General features: G+C 42.1%; 1 protein-coding gene across 3 annotated transcripts in view; it reads right to left on the reverse strand.

The window, feature by feature from the left end:
- Window positions 1-19203, reverse strand: part of GRSF1 (G-rich RNA sequence binding factor 1) — a 58158-nt gene that overhangs the window by 25137 nt on the left and 13818 nt on the right. The gene's annotated exons all lie outside the window — the stretch shown is intronic.

Below are 19203 nucleotides of genomic sequence, written 5' to 3' on the forward strand. Positions count from 1 at the left end.
AAGCTATGCAACTTTCTATAAAAATTAGCTTCAGGTCCAAAACCTGAAACACTACAGAGATCTTCTGATTTTTGCACACATCGGTATTGTCATGGGAACTGTATGGATCAAATCACAGAAAGGACATAATGGAAATATATGTAACCACAGGTAATCAATCATAAGTTAAAATACTAGTTCTTAAGAAATCATATGACAGGATGTTATACAGCAGTAGTGAACAGTGTAGCTGTGAATCCAGCACTAGGGAGTGATGTAAAACACCCTCCTCCCCAATAGAGTGTAATAGGTGTAAACAGACACCTCTGTGAGAGGGCAGTTCATCTAGATTTCACCAAGGCAGATTTCAGCCGTTTTTTAGGGTATGTGCACATGTGTGAGTGATTACATTTTTTAAAAGGAGTTTTTGAAACAAACTCTTCAAATCCTTCTTAAAAAAAACAAACAAACAAAAAAAAAAAAAACTTTGAGGACTGCTCGCTTCTGTTTCAAAAACTCTGCAAACAGACTAAGGCCCTGATTCAGCAAAGCAATTTTCTGGTGTAAATTTCTTTGAAAAGTTGCAAGATATTTATGCAACTCATAGCTGTGATTTTTTTCTTCAACTTTTGGCCTTTTCACAACAGTTTCTCCCAGCTTTGCCAAAATGGGTGGTCCTGGGATTGGATAGGTGAGTGACATCACAGCTTGTCTAAATTGTGACAAGTGTAGCGTACCTTATGCCAGCAACCTTACTCCTCTCGGGGTCCGAAGGAAGATTTCTGGAGGTGAATGCCACTTGTCAGATGTTCCTTATTGATTAAAAGGCATGTGCCTCCTAATAAATGAGAAGCGTCTATTGCCAACACACCTCTTCATCGAGATCTGCGTGAATGTCATTTGATGAATAGTCTTGATGAATAAGGGCCTGTGCGCGCTTGTACTCTTAGGGTTTGCTCACACAAGCAAATAAATCGGACGAGTGCAATCGGAATTTAAAAAAAAAAAAATAAAAAAAAAAAATCAGATTTCACTTGGCCTAATGTTAAAGTATGGGCCCACTGAATTTTATTCATGCCAATTTAGCATGTGAAAACAATGGCAGCATGTATCGGATCGCACCCATACTCAGCTGACTGCAGTGCGATTCCCACGGACGTCGGCAATGGAGAAATTACTTTCTCCTTCTCCTCTGCAGCTGTGCTGCCATTCTCTCATGTGAAAAGATTGGAGCTCTGACACTCGTCACACGCTCGCAGCAGAGTTTGAGCAGACTGTCAAGAGCATGATTCCAGCCTTAGAGTGGATAGTGAGTTCAGGAGGAAGTGTGGAGGTGAAGAAGTGGTTTATAAGTGGAGAAAGAAGCAGGATTCTCTGCTAAGATACACTACCAAGGGTCTTATATTTGCTTGTTCTGTTCATTAATACAAAAGCTTGCAGACACGATACTGACATGTCACATTTACAATTTCCTCTTTCATATGCCCTGAACATTCTTATCTGCCAATCTCATTAGCTCAGGCCCAGAATTTTCTTTTTTTCAAAATAATTGCAGGGAGAGGTTAACTGCTGCATGGCTGGATTCACCCTCTGGTTTTTATTGCTCAGGGTAAGGGATGCCTATCAATCTGTATGAAGGACAATCCCTTAGGTCAGGGTCACACGACTGTAGATTCTCTCATCTGAGAGAATCAGGTTAATTATGCTAATGACACTCTGATTAAAGTTTGCTCAGAGTCAAAGTACGATCCGATTCTCTCGGATGTGAAGATATTTCTTTCATTGTATGACTGTGGAAATCAGACTGCACTCATATGTCATCCAAGTGAAGTCCGATGTTTTCTATGCACCTATAGACTTGAATGGGTGAGTGTCTTCCATTTCCAGAGTTGAATGTCAGCATACTGTGATTTTCAGACTGATACTGTCAGAAAAAAATTAAAAAAAATCTGTCATCAGCACTGCCCCATTGAATGACAGTGGTTTCAGAACTATCCAAAAGAAGAAAAAAAAAAAAACTATAGCACTCATCGGATCTATACACTCTTGTTACCCTGGCTTTTATGAGTGACACTTGGTAGGGGCACTGAAAACGAGCAAAGAAGTGGATATTTTGTCCATGCACCAGAACATTTTGCTGCCTGCAGTTGTGGGAGCAGTGAGGTAAGCACTAAAAGGAGGCCATGAACTTCAAGGGGTTGTCCAGTCTTAAACTAGAAGCCTGCAGTCACTAGGTCCTCTTTAAGATCTACATGAAAGCTGATTTATTATCTAAGGCCAGAGACACACTGGTGCGAGATACGGCCGAGTCTCGCCGGTTAAAAGCAAGCTGTGGCACCTGCACTCCGGAGCGGAGCGTGCAGCTGCATGGCAATACATGGAGCTGCACAGCTCCGCTCCGGAGTGCCGGCGCCACAGCTTGCTTTTAACCAGCGAGACTCGGCCGTATCTCGCACCAGTGTGTCTCCGGCCTAAATCCTTTTCTCCATGTAGCCTATATTGAGCTCAGCCAAATCCTGCTTCCTTTGCCATTCACATCCAAACAAAAAAGTACAAAAATATAATTCTAAAAATCTACATGCAGACAATCACAACCTGTAAACCCCTAGCTGTATCTGTATAATCTAAACTCCCATGATGCATCATTCCCCGAGAACAGGAAATCAGAATTGTGAACTTAGCGAATGTGAGCTGATGTCCCAGCTATGAGGAGCACAGAGGTTGTGGCTATCAATGTCCTCAGTTATAGCAGTGCAGCCAGTGACGCTGCTACCATTAGGCGATTTGAGCTCTTTGGCTCAGGCGGCAGAAGAGAGGGGGCAGCAGATTCTGTAGTTCCCGGCCCCTAGGGGCCCCCAGCCAGGAGCGGACATACCGCCAATGCCACTGCTCTGGGGCCGAGAGGTGGAGGGTGGCCCCTGCAGGCAGGCCCCGTATCATGTAGCATCAGGCCCCTGTCACTCCCTCCTCTAATCCTGCCAACACCCTCAGCTGGGGAGAGAGCGGCGCGGGAAGTACAGGACTTCAAAAGGGGGGTGTGTCATGCAGGGAGAGACGCTGGCCAATGAACGCTTTCCTCACCAGACTGAGGAGAGCGCTCACTGGCTGCTGTCTCTGCTCTCCTGCATGGCGCGTCCCTGGTGACTGGCGAGTACTCAGTCAGGGGCCCCGCAGCACAGCACACAGGAACAGCAGTGGAGGAAGAGCAGGACTTAGGCTACGTTCACATTTGCGGTCTGCGCCGCAGCGTCGGGCGCCGCCGCATGCATCATGCGCCCCTATATTTAACATGGGGGCGCATGGACATGCGTCGCACTTGCGTTTTGCGCCGCATGCGTCACTGCGGCGCACGCGTCTGGGCGCAGAGGACGTAGCAAGTTGCATTTTTGCTGCGTCCAAAAATCAATGAAAAAAAGGACACATACGGCGCAAAACGCAGCGTTGTGCATGCGTTCACATTTGCGTTGTGTCGCCGACGCTGCGGCGCACACCGCAAATGTGAACGTAGCCTTACAGTGTGTCTTCTGCTCCCTCCACTGTTCAGTTCCCAGCAGGCTGCAGCATCTCCGTCCTCACTGTGAAGAGATGGGGAGGAGCTCACTGCACATCACAGCAGCACCAGGGGGCTGATATCAGTCTGCTCTGTGCCCCATCCCCCACAGTGGGGTCTGCAGCCCTCTCCAGCTGGACTGCCCTCCTCCAAGGCTCCTCTGATCACCTATACAAGATCAGCATGTGTGTATGTATGTGCTTGTTTATGTATGTGCATCTGTGTATGTACAGTATGTGTGTATCTATGTGTATGCTTCTGTGTGTATCTGTGTATGCATGTACAGTATATGTGTATGTCTGTGTATATAATATGTGCGTATCTGTATGTGCGATATATTTGTATGTATATACGGTATGTATGAACGTGAAAAAGAAAAGAACAACGCTGCACTCACTGTTAGTCGAAGGTTCTTCTTTATTGCGGCATACAATTATGCATCTTCATGGCACGGGGGAGTGTAGGTGGAACAGGACATGTGAGGCGAGACGACGGCCGTTTCGCGCGAGGTAATTGCGCTTCTACGGGTCTGAATCCGAGGGGAAACCACGTCAGAGAAGTAGGGGAGAAAACTCCTCCTCTCCAGCGTCATCTCCGATCGGACTGAAAAAAAGTGCAGCGTGCAAGGGTGAGTATAAAATCATTAATTAAAAACAACATCGGAAGCACATTAAATTCATAAAGTTCATATTGATACTCAAAACGTCAAAGGGAGTAGGGATAAATTTAGCAATCTGTTTGTAATTTTCAACCTAAACATAATTTCATGCGCCCTATAGTTATTATGCTATTTCTTTGTTTAGGTGGAGCATTGTCTTATCTACTAACAGGATTCTGATAAAAAATGCCGATTTGGCACAATACTATAGCAGATTTTTTAATTAAATACAATATCTAATGTGATGCTAGTGCGATTATCTCTGCTGTCATCTATTTTTCGTTTTGCCAGCATATATGAATCCAGGGGGGCCATGGGAAATGGAGGGCTGCAGGTGACTGCTATTACAAAAAAATGGACATATCTGTCCTATCATTGAAACCGGCAGGACCAGTCGCCCTAGTTCTCATGATCCATCTGGCCTCTCGTTGTAATAGGATTTTTCCCAAATCACCTCCCTGTACGGTTGGGAACACTCTTTCTATTCCTGCAAAGGTAAGGACTGTGGGGTCACTGTGATGACACTCTTGAATGTGGCTAATGAGCCTAGGTACCCCTTTGCCCGTTGAAATAGATTTAAAATGCTCTCTGAATCGAATATATAATTTCCTAATAGTTTTCCCTATGTAGAAACGTTTACAGGGACAATAGAGTACATATACAACGTAATCTGTTTTGCAAGAGATAAAGTGGGGAGTTTGATGCGCAATCGGGCCTACAAACAAATTCTGACCCGTTTCATGATACTGACAATACGGACAATGTCCGCACCGAAAATTTCCCTTCAAAGTGGTTTTATCCAACCAAGTTCCTTTTTTTATTTTTGTTATTCTGTTACGTACTAAAACATCTCTGATACGAGTGCTCCTTCTGGTAGATATAAGGGGTCCTGAAATGGTTTTGTTATTAAGGTCTCTATCTCTTTCTAATATGTGCCAGTGTTTACGGATGGTTGAACGTATCTCACTGTCCATAGGGCCAAACTGGAAGCAAAAAGTAAACCTGTTTTGGGAATTATTAAGGACATTGGTGTTTGTACGAGATACAGTGTTGATACGCTCGACTGCTGATTTTAATATTTTATCAGGGTATCCTCGTTCTGTAAATCTATGGAGAATCTCCTCCGATTGAATTTGAAAACTGTCCATTTTATTGTTCACTCTTTTAGCCCTCAACAGTTGGCTGTACGGAAGGGATTGTTTTATATGATTAGGATGGTAGCTGTTAAAATGTAATAGGGAGTTGGCAGATGTGGGTTTGCGGTAAATAGTGGTATTGATTTCTCCCTCCACTACCTTCACTGTTACATCTAAAAAGTCCATACTCTGATCTCCAAAATTGTGTGTAAAAGACATGCCCATCGTATTTTCGTTGTTCAAATAACTCACGAATAATTCAAATTCACTTTTTGTCCCGTCCCATACTAATATCACGTCATCTATATATCTCATGTATAATTTGATATGTTTCAAAAAGATATTTTTATGAGAATATATATAATCTTCTTCAAAGACAGCCATAAAAAGGTTGGCGAAAGTACATGCAACCGGGGTCCCCATGGCAGTCCCTGTGGTCTGTCTGTACCAATTATCAAGGAACATAAACGCATTGTGCGTCAATATAAAATTCAATCCTTCACATATAAAATCTACGTATTCCGGACTCTTGTCAGTGGTGTGCAAAACCCTTCTGACAGTGTCCACACCCAGAGTCTGAGGAATATTGGTATACAGACTGACCACGTCTATGGACGCCAGGGAGAACCCCGGCTGCCAAGAAAAATTATGTATTTGTCTCAAAAAAGAATTCGTGTCTTTAAGATACGCTGGGACGCTAGTGAGTAAGGGACGTAAAAGCCAATCTATGTACTGGGACAGGGGCTCCGTGAGAGACCCTATCCCAGACACGATTGGCCTACCGGGGGGGCAGCTAGTGGACTTATGAATTTTAGGTAAGTAATACCAGTGAGGTTTGGTAGGGTAATTATTGAACAATTTCTCTGCTTTCTTTTGTGTTAAGATACCACTTTCTACTGTTTTTCTCAGAAAGGTATTCAAATTATTTTTGTATTTCAAAGTGGGGTCACCCCCTAATTTAATATATACTTTGGTATCCGATAATTGTCTTTCTGATTCTGTTAAATACGCTTCCCTGGGTATTAGAACTGTTTTGCCCCCTTTGTCCGCAGGGCGTATAATAACATCGGTCCAACTTGCTATCTCATCTAGTGCTTTTTTCTCGTCCGCTGCCAAATTGGGAGGTGCTTTTTTATAATAGAGAGCTTCTATGTCTTTGATTACTAGCGTCTCAAATAGGTCGATGTTATTGCCGGGAGATATCGGAGGCATGTATGTGGAGGAAACTCCTCCCATGAATGGGCCGATGTCCTTGGGATTAATGGACTCTGATATTATTGGTTCTGAATTGGTGAGACTCAGTAACTTATCGGCCTCCTGTTGAAAGTCCGCCAGAACATCCTCACCTGTACCTGCCATAAATCCGAGCGGACCTATGAGACATGGTTCGTCCCCTTCATGCACATCAAGATTAGTGGTGTTATTCAGGAAATACTTATATAGATGAATCTTTCTAACAGACTTAAATAAATCAATTTGAAAGGAAACAAAATCAAAATTATTGGGGATGCAATAATTTAAGCCTTTTGACAGTAAAGATAACTGTGCCGGAGTCAGTTCATGTTGTGTCAGATTGAGAACAGAACTTTCCAGTCCAGAATTCATGGTCGTTCCTGTCTCCAGGATACAAACTTCCTCTTCTGTTGATGGTAGGAGCTTTGGTTTACGTCTCCCCCTCCGCGTCTTTCTCCTAAAGGGAGGATTGCGGTAGTGGAAATTTCTCCAGTACTGTTGTTGGCAGAATCGGCATTCATAATGGAGCCTTCACTCAAACTTGAGTCGGATTCTGTCGTTAAATAATCATGTCTCTTTTGTTGGTTACGCTTTCTTCTAAAACTACGTTTTCTTTGTTTAAAATTATTTCCTCCATTGTCTCCGTTTTGGTTCCAGTTGTTTTTGTTAATTTTATTCCAAGAGAAGATTGTGCCAGAGTCGTAATCGGCCTTATCCCGGAGGAATTTATCTCTCTTCCTCTGTTTGATTTCTGCTTGTATAGGGATAAGCTTAGCATCTAATTTTTTATTGAAATTTGTCCATTGACTCTCCGTTAATCTGCTCTGTAGTTCCGTCTGTGTTTTAGTGATCTCAGAACTAATCAGCTCGTAGTTTTTTATGTTGGATTTAAGAACCAGCTGTAACAGATCCTGTGAGCAACGTAACATGATTTGCTCCCATTCAGTTTTTAACGCAGTATCATTGCTAAAATGGGACATTTCTTTAAATACTCGGAGGCCCCTTGGGACGCGTCCGTTCTCCACATAAGACTTCAATGAGTTGTTGGTCCAGAACAATCTGATCTCTCTTTCCGAGAGGTTAGTTAATTTAAATTCCAATGTTTTAGTGCTTAACATCTGCACTTCATCTGCCTGTTCACAGTCCTTGAAGTAATTAATTGCATCCTCCCGGCCAGCTTGTAAGCTTGTACGAACAGGTGCTAGGTCTGAATCCATTATGCACTATGGCGTGTGCGTAAAATGGTGTAGTAGCTTCTATCTCTTACTAAGAGTGTGCACACAATCAAGTGAAAAAAACTGAAGCAATTCAATACATAAGAAAAAAGTGAAGTGGCACAACTCAGCTTCGGAGTTTCTCTACGTGTCCATGACCATAGCTAAACAGTGGTGCTAGCGTGGAGAATCCAGTCTAGAATGAACGTGAAAAAGAAAAGAACAACGCTGCACTCACTGTTAGTCGAAGGTTCTTCTTTATTGCGGCATACAATTATGCATCTTCATGGCACGGGGGAGTGTAGGTGGAACAGGACATGTGAGGCGAGACGACGGCCGTTTCGCGCGAGGTAATTGCGCTTCTACGGGTCTGAATCCGAGGGGAAACCACGTCAGAGAAGTAGGGGAGAAAACTCCTCCTCTCCAGCGTCATCTCCGATCGGACTGAAAAAAAGTGCAGCGTGCAAGGGTGAGTATAAAATCATTAATTAAAAACAACATCGGAAGCACATTAAATTCATAAAGTTCATATTGATACTCAAAACGTCAAAGGGAGTAGGGATAAATTTAGCAATCTGTTTGTAATTTTCAACCTAAACATAATTTCATGCGCCCTATAGTTATTATGCTATTTCTTTGTTTAGGTGGAGCATTGTCTTATCTACTAACAGGATTCTGATAAAAAATGCCGATTTGGCACAATACTATAGCAGATTTTTTAATTAAATACAATATCTAATGTGATGCTAGTGCGATTATCTCTGCTGTCATCTATTTTTCGTTTTGCCAGCATATATGAATCCAGGGGGGCCATGGGAAATGGAGGGCTGCAGGTGACTGCTATTACAAAAAAATGGACATATCTGTCCTATCATTGAAACCGGCAGGACCAGTCGCCCTAGTTCTCATGATCCATCTGGCCTCTCGTTGTAATAGGATTTTTCCCAAATCACCTCCCTGTACGGTTGGGAACACTCTTTCTATTCCTGCAAAGGTAAGGACTGTGGGGTCACTGTGATGACACTCTTGAATGTGGCTAATGAGCCTAGGTACCCCTTTGCCCGTTGAAATAGATTTAAAATGCTCTCTGAATCGAATATATAATTTCCTAATAGTTTAACCAAAACGGAGACAATGGAGGAAATAATTTTAAACAAAGAAAACGTAGTTTTAGAAGAAAGCGTAACCAACAAAAGAGACATGATTATTTAACGACAGAATCCGACTCAAGTTTGAGTGAAGGCTCCATTATGAATGCCGATTCTGCCAACAACAGTACTGGAGAAATTTCCACTACCGCAATCCTCCCTTTAGGAGAAAGACGCGGAGGGGGAGACGTAAACCAAAGCTCCTACCATCAACAGAAGAGGAAGTTTGTATCCTGGAGACAGGAACGACCATGAATTCTGGACTGGAAAGTTCTGTTCTCAATCTGACACAACATGAACTGACTCCGGCACAGTTATCTTTACTGTCAAAAGGCTTAAATTATTGCATCCCCAATAATTTTGATTTTGTTTCCTTTCAAATTGATTTATTTAAGTCTGTTAGAAAGATTCATCTATATAAGTATTTCCTGAATAACACCACTAATCTTGATGTGCATGAAGGGGACGAACCATGTCTCATAGGTCCGCTCGGATTTATGGCAGGTACAGGTGAGGATGTTCTGGCGGACTTTCAACAGGAGGCCGATAAGTTACTGAGTCTCACCAATTCAGAACCAATAATATCAGAGTCCATTAATCCCAAGGACATCGGCCCATTCATGGGAGGAGTTTCCTCCACATACATGCCTCCGATATCTCCCGGCAATAACATCGACCTATTTGAGACGCTAGTAATCAAAGACATAGAAGCTCTCTATTATAAAAAAGCACCTCCCAATTTGGCAGCGGACGAGAAAAAAGCACTAGATGAGATAGCAAGTTGGACCGATGTTATTATACGCCCTGCGGACAAAGGGGGCAAAACAGTTCTAATACCCAGGGAAGCGTATTTAACAGAATCAGAAAGACAATTATCGGATACCAAAGTATATATTAAATTAGGGGGTGACCCCACTTTGAAATACAAAAATAATTTGAATACCTTTCTGAGAAAAACAGTAGAAAGTGGTATCTTAACACAAAAGAAAGCAGAGAAATTGTTCAATAATTACCCTACCAAACCTCACTGGTATTACTTACCTAAAATTCATAAGTCCACTAGCTGCCCCCCCGGTAGGCCAATCGTGTCTGGGATAGGGTCTCTCACGGAGCCCCTGTCCCAGTACATAGATTGGCTTTTACGTCCCTTACTCACTAGCGTCCCAGCGTATCTTAAAGACACGAATTCTTTTTTGAGACAAATACATAATTTTTCTTGGCAGCCGGGGTTCTCCCTGGCGTCCATAGACGTGGTCAGTCTGTATACCAATATTCCTCAGACTCTGGGTGTGGACACTGTCAGAAGGGTTTTGCACACCACTGACAAGAGTCCGGAATACGTAGATTTTATATGTGAAGGATTGAATTTTATATTGACGCACAATGCGTTTATGTTCCTTGATAATTGGTACAGACAGACCACAGGGACTGCCATGGGGACCCCGGTTGCATGTACTTTCGCCAACCTTTTTATGGCTGTCTTTGAAGAAGATTATATATATTCTCATAAAAATATCTTTTTGAAACATATCAAATTATACATGAGATATATAGATGACGTGATATTAGTATGGGACGGGACAAAAAGTGAATTTGAATTATTCGTGAGTTATTTGAACAACGAAAATACGATGGGCATGTCTTTTACACACAATTTTGGAGATCAGAGTATGGACTTTTTAGATGTAACAGTGAAGGTAGTGGAGGGAGAAATCAATACCACTATTTACCGCAAACCCACATCTGCCAACTCCCTATTACATTTTAACAGCTACCATCCTAATCATATAAAACAATCCCTTCCGTACAGCCAACTGTTGAGGGCTAAAAGAGTGAACAATAAAATGGACAGTTTTCAAATTCAATCGGAGGAGATTCTCCATAGATTTACAGAACGAGGATACCCTGATAAAATATTAAAATCAGCAGTCGAGCGTATCAACACTGTATCTCGTACAAACACCAATGTCCTTAATAATTCCCAAAACAGGTTTACTTTTTGCTTCCAGTTTGGCCCTATGGACAGTGAGATACGTTCAACCATCCGTAAACACTGGCACATATTAGAAAGAGATAGAGACCTTAATAACAAAACCATTTCAGGACCCCTTATATCTACCAGAAGGAGCACTCGTATCAGAGATGTTTTAGTACGTAACAGAATAACAAAAATAAAAAAAGGAACTTGGTTGGATAAAACCACTTTGAAGGGAAATTTTCGGTGCGGACATTGTCCGTATTGTCAGTATCATGAAACGGGTCAGAATTTGTTTGTAGGCCCGATTGCGCATCAAACTCCCCACTTTATCTCTTGCAAAACAGATTACGTTGTATATGTACTCTATTGTCCCTGTAAACGTTTCTACATAGGGAAAACTATTAGGAAATTATATATTCGATTCAGAGAGCATTTTAAATCTATTTCAACGGGCAAAGGGGTACCTAGGCTCATTAGCCACATTCAAGAGTGTCATCACAGTGACCCCACAGTCCTTACCTTTGCAGGAATAGAAAGAGTGTTCCCAACCGTACAGGGAGGTGATTTGGGAAAAATCCTATTACAACGAGAGGCCAGATGGATCATGAGAACTAGGGCGACTGGTCCTGCCGGTTTCAATGATAGGACAGATATGTCCATTTTTTTGTAATAGCAGTCACCTGCAGCCCTCCATTTCCCATGGCCCCCCTGGATTCATATATGCTGGCAAAACGAAAAATAGATGACAGCAGAGATAATCGCACTAGCATCACATTAGATATTGTATTTAATTAAAAAATCTGCTATAGTATTGTGCCAAATCGGCATTTTTTATCAGAATCCTGTTAGTAGATAAGACAATGCTCCACCTAAACAAAGAAATAGCATAATAACTATAGGGCGCATGAAATTATGTTTAGGTTGAAAATTACAAACAGATTGCTAAATTTATCCCTACTCCCTTTGACGTTTTGAGTATCAATATGAACTTTATGAATTTAATGTGCTTCCGATGTTGTTTTTAATTAATGATTTTATACTCACCCTTGCACGCTGCACTTTTTTTCAGTCCGATCGGAGATGACGCTGGAGAGGAGGAGTTTTCTCCCCTACTTCTCTGACGTGGTTTCCCCTCGGATTCAGACCCGTAGAAGCGCAATTACCTCGCGCGAAACGGCCGTCGTCTCGCCTCACATGTCCTGTTCCACCTACACTCCCCCGTGCCATGAAGATGCATAATTGTATGCCGCAATAAAGAAGAACCTTCGACTAACAGTGAGTGCAGCGTTGTTCTTTTCTTTTTCACGTTCATTCTAGACTGGATTCTCCACGCTAGCACCACTGTTTAGCTATGGTCATGGACACGTAGAGAAACTCCGAAGCTGAGTTGTGCCACTTCACTTTTTTCTTATGTATTGAATATACGGTATGTATGTTTATGTGCATGTATGTACAGTATATGTGTATGTCTGTGTACGGTATGTGTATACTTTGTGTATATAACTGTATATGTATGTACGGTATGAGTATGTGTACCTGTATGTATGTACGGTATATGCGTGTATGTATGACGGTATGTGTATGTGCAGTATGTGTGTGCACGGTTTGTGTATGTGCACGGTTTGTGTATGTGCACGGTTTGTGTGTGTACGGTATATGCGTGTGTTTATGTATAGTACATGTATGTATGACAGTGTATATATGTGTATCTGTGTGTATGTATGGTATATGTGAGTGTTTGCATATACAGTATATGTATGTGTATCTGTGTGTGTATGCATGTACGGTATATTTATGGGTGTGTATGTATGTACAGGGTGTGTATGTATGTAAGGTATGTGTATCTGTATGTATGTACACTGCAGTATGTGTGTTTGCATATAAGGTATATGTATGTGTATCTATGTGTAACATATATATTTATTACAAACACACACATATATATATATATATATATATATATATATATATATATATATATATATATATATATATATATATATATATACACTGTATATACACACATACATATCTCCATCTCAGTGAAAAAATATAAATATATATATTTTTTAGAGGTGTGGGGCCCAAAATAGAACTTTTGCTATGGGGGCCCTGTGATTGCTATGTACGCCCCTGCTTGCAGGGCAGTAATAATGAGGGCAATCTGACTTGTTTCTCAGAGCCAGAGGCTCCAGGGTGCCATTGCCAGATTGCCATCATCCTAAGCAGTGTATCAGGCAGGAAGGGGGGGTCCAGACACATTTCTTGAACAGGGGCAACAAGCTATTAGTGTCCGCCCCTGCCCCAAGCCAGTGGCATGTCGCTAATAGCAGCACACCATGTAGCTGCTATGGGGCCCGTGAGTCAAAGGGGCTCGCCCGGTGCCAGTGAAGAAAGAGCAGTGGGTGACAGGAGGCAGGAGTCGGCTGCTACGCCTAAAGCCTGTGCCCGCTGCTAAAGAAAAATTCATAGTCACTGCTCCCCACGCCCATAGTCGCTCCCACCACTATGCACTGAAGCCGGTGCCGAGAGATGGGAGGGACTATAGGAGTGGAGAGAGGTGAATATTCACTTCACTTTAATAGCGGTCACAGTAGCCGCAGCTGCAGGCTTCCTGCTGCTAGGCGATCACATGTGCCCGCTACTAAAGGGAATGAATATTCACTGCTCTCCACACCCTTGAATACAATATATATCAGTACATGGTGGCCATAATGCTGTAGGACTGCATTATATTCTGTTGGGGACTGCATTATGTTCTATGGGGGGGGCTGCGTTATACTATATGTCAGTATTATATTCTAAATGGGGACTGCATTATACTCTGGAGGACTATGGGAGTGTATTATACTCTATGGAGGACTATGGGGAGTGCGTTATACTATATGGAGGATTAGAGGGAATATATTATACTATATGGAGGACTATGGGGAGTCTATTATACTATGGAGGACTATGGGGAGTCTATTATACTTATATCTTATGGGGCCATAGCACTTGTGCAGCACTATATAGGGCAAATATCTCTATGGAGCATCTTATGGGGCCCTTATTACCCTTTATGCAGGATTATATGGGGCATATTTTAATATGGAGCATCTAATGGGGCCCATCAAACTTTATGGAGCATTATATGAGGCTCCTGATTCAATATGGATATTCAAAAACACTTAACCTACTGATGTCTCAATTAATTTTACTTTTATTGGTATCTATTTTTACTTTTGAAATTTACCAGTAGCTGCTGCATTTTCCACCCTAGGCTTATACTCGAGTCATTAACTTTTCCCAGTTTTTTGTGGCAAAATTAGGGGGGGGGTCGGCTTATACTCGGTAACTGGATTTGCGCTGCTAGGCTTTTTTTTTTTTTTTTTTTTAATAAAACTCCGGGGTCAAGTGCCCGCCCCCCCTCCTCCCTCCCTCCTTCCCGCCTCCCCTCCAGCAGGGACTGTGGTGGGGGGGGGGGGGGGCAATTTTCCATTCGCCTCAGGCAGCAGAGAGGCTAGGTTCACCCCTGAGTGCAGCGCTCAGACTCACATCAGCAGCAGGGCTTCCTGAAACAGGACAACTGTGATGGATAGCTGTAAGTTGCCTCTTTCTGCTCGCTTTCTATTCTTCTTAGAGACAAAGGGCTAAGACCAGTTTACAGTATGAAGGAATCAAAGCTGTGGGACAGTCATATTAAAGGGAGTGCGTCACCAGGTGTCTGCTACCCAATCTGAGCAGGGACACTAATTGCATCGATGTGTCACTTACTGAGCTGCATGCTATATTAATAAAATCCCTGATTTATCTGCTGCAGATCTAGCAGTTCTCTGAATGCTTTTTGCATATGAGATGAGGATTTTATTGATACTAATTTGGGGCACATGTTGTTTCGATTGCTTATTATTGTATCTTTGATTTTTTGAAGGCAGAAAGCATGATGAAAGAATTAATTCAATTTTTTTTTTTGCTATTTACAGTATAGGTCAGTTACCTTTATATTCTAACAGACTTTTACATACACAGTAACACTAAAAACGTTTATTTTTTTAAAGGGGGAAAAGTGGTGTGACAATTTTTTCTTCATCATTTAAAACTTTTTACCGTATTTTTCAGATTAGAAGACGTACATTTTCCCCTCAAAAATTTGGGGGTGCAGCTTGTAATTCGAATATTCCGTACCGGACGTGGTGGGGCAGGGTCCTAGGTTCGCTGTTGGCGGAGGCAGGAGTGGGGTGATGCTGCGGATCCCAGACAGAGAAAGGTGTTCGGATGTGTGACACTGCGGGTGTTTGGTGGTGCAGGGGCTCCACCGACATTTTGTGAAAGCTCGGGACCCCCGCACTTCCATGGTTTACATTGCAGTGGACTCTGGGAAAAAGGCTGCTGGGGGGCAGTGTATGCACCGCTGGAGATCTCCACACCAAGATCTCAGGAGATGAGATCTCCGCTCCAAGATCTCCATCTGCGCAATGCGCCACCCCTTTTATTTTTTTTTTTTTTTGGGGGGCGTTTATACCGTCCCACGTTTGGTAAAATGGATAAAGCAGTTTTATTCTTCGGGTCAGTACGAATACAGCGATACCTCATTTATGTAATTTTTTTATATTTTGGCACTTTTATACGATAAACACTATTTTATAGAAAAAAATAATTATTTTTGCATCGCTTTGAGGACTATAACTTTTTTCTTTTTTTCGCCGATGATGCTGTATAGCGGCTCGTGTTTTGCGGGACAAGATGACGTTTTCAACGGTACCATGGATATTTATACCCGTCTTTTTGATCGCGTGTTATTCGACTTTTTGTTCGGCGGTATGATAAAGCGTTTTTTGCCTTTTTTTATTTTTACGGTGTTCACTGAAGGGGTTAACAAGCGGGACAGTTTTGTAGGTGGGGTCGTTACGGACGGGGCGATACTAAATATGTGTACTTTTATTGTTTGTTTTTTTTATTTGGATGAAGGAATGTATTTATTGGAACAACATTTTTTTTTATTATTTATTTAGGATTCTTTTTTTTTTTTTGCTTTTTTACTTTGCCCTGGGGGGGGGGGGGGGCATCACATTATATTGACAGATCGCTGATCTGACACTTTGCTGTGCACTGTATCAGATCAGCGATCTGACTTACAGCGCTGCAGGCTTACCAGCGCCTGTTCTGAGCAGGCGCTGGTAAGCCACCTCCCTGCAGGACCCGGATGCAGCCCCGCGGCCATTTTGGATCAGGGCCTGCAGGGAGGAGGCAAGAGGCCCTCGGAGCAACGCGATCACATCGCGTTGCTCCGAGGGTCTCAGGGAAGCATGCAGGGAGCTCCCTCCCTGCGCGATGCTTCCCTATACCGCTGGAACACTGCAATCATGTTTGATCACAGTGTGCGGGGGTTAATGTGCCGGGGGCAGTCCGTGACCGCTCCTGGCACATAGTGCCGGATGTCAGCTGCGATAGTCAGCTGACACCCGGCCACGATCAGCCGCACTCCCCCCGTGAGCGCGGCTGATCACTCTGGAAGTACTATTCCGTCCTTGGGAAGTAGGGCCCACTCCACATGGACGGAATAGTAAGTCCAATGGTAGAAAGGGGTTAAATTGAACTTTTTGTGAAAAAAAGTTAAATGTTCATTTTTTCCTTCCACATTCTATTAATTCTTGTGAAGCACCTGAAGGGTTAATAAACTTCTTCAATGGGGTTTTGAGCACCTCGAGAGCTGCAGTTTTTAGAATGGTGTCATTTGTGGGTACTTCCTACCATATAGACCCCTCAAAGTCACTTCAAATGTAATGTGGTTGCTAGAAAAAAATATATTTTGCTGGAAAAATGAGAAATTGTTGGTCAACTGTTAACCTTTCTAACTTCCTAACCCCCCAAAAAATTATGCTTTCGAAACATTGAGCTAAGGTAAAAGACATGTGGGAAATGATTTTTTATTAACTAGTTTGTGTGACATATCTTTCTGGTTTAAGTACATAAAAATTAAAAGTTAGCAAATTACTACATTTTGGCCAAATTACTGATTTTTTTTATTCCAAAAATAAACGCAAGTCACATCGAACAAATTTTACCACTATCAAGAAGTACAATATGTCTCAAAAAAACCCCCCACAAGTCTCAGAATCAGTGGGATCTGTTGAAGCGTTTCAGAGTTATTACCTCAATGTGACAGTGGTCAGAATTGTAGAATTTAGCCTGATCATGAAAGTGAAAACAGCCTTGGGGGGGGTTTAAAGAGAGCAGCTGCTAAAATACTATTTACAAAGCAGCAAACAGGTATTTGAAGCTGCTGGTGCTTCTGGAGTCCCGGAAACCTCAAGGGGTGGGATCATCCAGACACTTGCAGTTGTGCATAACCCTACTATTCGGACACCCCTAAACAGTGTTCACAAGCAGGAATTGTTACAGTGGGCCCAGGCACAGAAGAATGATTTTAAAACAGTCTTGTTTGCTGGTGAGCGGCACGCAACCCTGGATGGTCCAGATGTATAGTTGGTGGATGGCTACCAAATTCTGACAGCTTTAACACAGCAAAATAATCTTCATGCATAACGATGCGCCATCTCATGCTGCAATGAATACCTCTGAGTCTTTGGTTACTATGGGCATAAAAGGAGATAAACTCATGGTGTGGCCACCATCTTCCCCTGACCTCAACCCTATTGAGAACTTTAGGAGAATCCTCAATCAAAAGATTGATGAGAGTGGGAGACAGTTCACATCAAAACAGTATCTTTGGGAAGCTATTCTGATTTCCCGCAAAAAAAAATTCAATCAAACTCTCCAAAAACTCAAGTATAATGGATGCAAGAATTGTGAAGGTGACATCAAAGAAGGGGTCCTATGTTAACATGTAATTTGTGAGATTTTTGATTGAAATGCTGCAAATTCACCAAATGACCATATTCAGCTCTTTACAACCTATAAAATGGTTGGAAACTGTTTGCAGAATAAGGTGGTGCATTTTGAGTTTTTGAGTTTTGAAAAAATACTTATCATTGGCATGTTTGTTCAATAAAATGTGATTTATACGCCAATGGTTGATGAGTATACTCATTTGCATCAACCATTAAGAAAAATCAAATTAAAAAAAAAAATCAAATTAAAATTTTCATAATTTGGAATCCAGCATAAATGCCTAAATGGTTTACATAAGCATTTTGTAATTCCAATAATTACTAGTGTTGCAAAAACCTGTTAAGTGTGGAAAAAGTCCATTTAATGATATAAATCATATATTCGCCAACAATACTAGAGTTGTGACATGCTGTACTAACATGTGACCACAGCAGCCGTGTATAGCTTTATTAGGTAGTTTTTAAAGGGAACCTGTCAGCAGGATTGTGCACAGTAACCTACAGACAGTGTCAGGTCGGTGCCGTTATACTGATTACAATGATACCTTGGTTGATGAAAGCTGTCTTATGGTTGTTCTTTAATCTTTATTTTCAGTTTTGGGTTAATTATATGCTCGTGCTCAGGGGCGGCCTGTGGGGGGTCTTCATGTGGTGCGCTGATCAGATATTCATGTGTATGGATCTAACAAGTCACTTTCTGCAGGCGTGTGCCGGCGCTACAGCATGATCGCATCTATAATGAGTATTTAATTATTGTTTTTGATGGTATACGTAAATTTAAAAATTCTGTCTTTTTTAAATTTATGTATACTATCAAAATCAGTAATTAAATACACAGATATGATCATGCTGCAGGGCAGGTGCCGCGGTCTGCAGAAGAGGATTTTTTAAAAATACATGTCATGTTCTTTATGTAAACTAGGGGGCAGGTCAGTGAGGGATCAGTGACCTGACTCCAGTCTGCATTATGAATACCTAATCAGAGCACCACATGAAGACCCCCCTCCCCCACAGACCGCCCCGGAGCACGAGCATATCATTAACTCAAAACTGAAAGAAATAGTTACAACGCGGTAACGGGATTTCTCAGAGCCCATGACAGCACCACGGAGAGAGGAGATCCGCCCTTTAAGGACAGGAAACCTATAGATAAAACAGCGGTATCCCCCGAAACAGTTAGTTTACAGAGCACAGGAGGACCTCCAAGTAAATGCAAAAAAATAGGTATTAAGCTTACCGTTAATTATGTTTCCAGGAGTCCATCCTGACAGCACTATGGAGGACGTCCTCCTCCCCCTTGCTGGGACAGGAAACACACGAGAGTTCAAAAGGTCCGGTCCCACCCCCATTCCTCAGTGTTGTAACAAGAACCGCCTCAAGGGAGATGCAAAAAAATAATATTTAATGGTAAAGAACATAACACCATATATCAGGAACATATTACATCATATGTTTAGGAAATACTACAGACATG

This window comes from Ranitomeya variabilis, chromosome 1, assembly GCF_051348905.1.
Source record: "Ranitomeya variabilis isolate aRanVar5 chromosome 1, aRanVar5.hap1, whole genome shotgun sequence".
NCBI lineage: Eukaryota > Metazoa > Chordata > Amphibia > Anura > Dendrobatidae > Ranitomeya > Ranitomeya variabilis.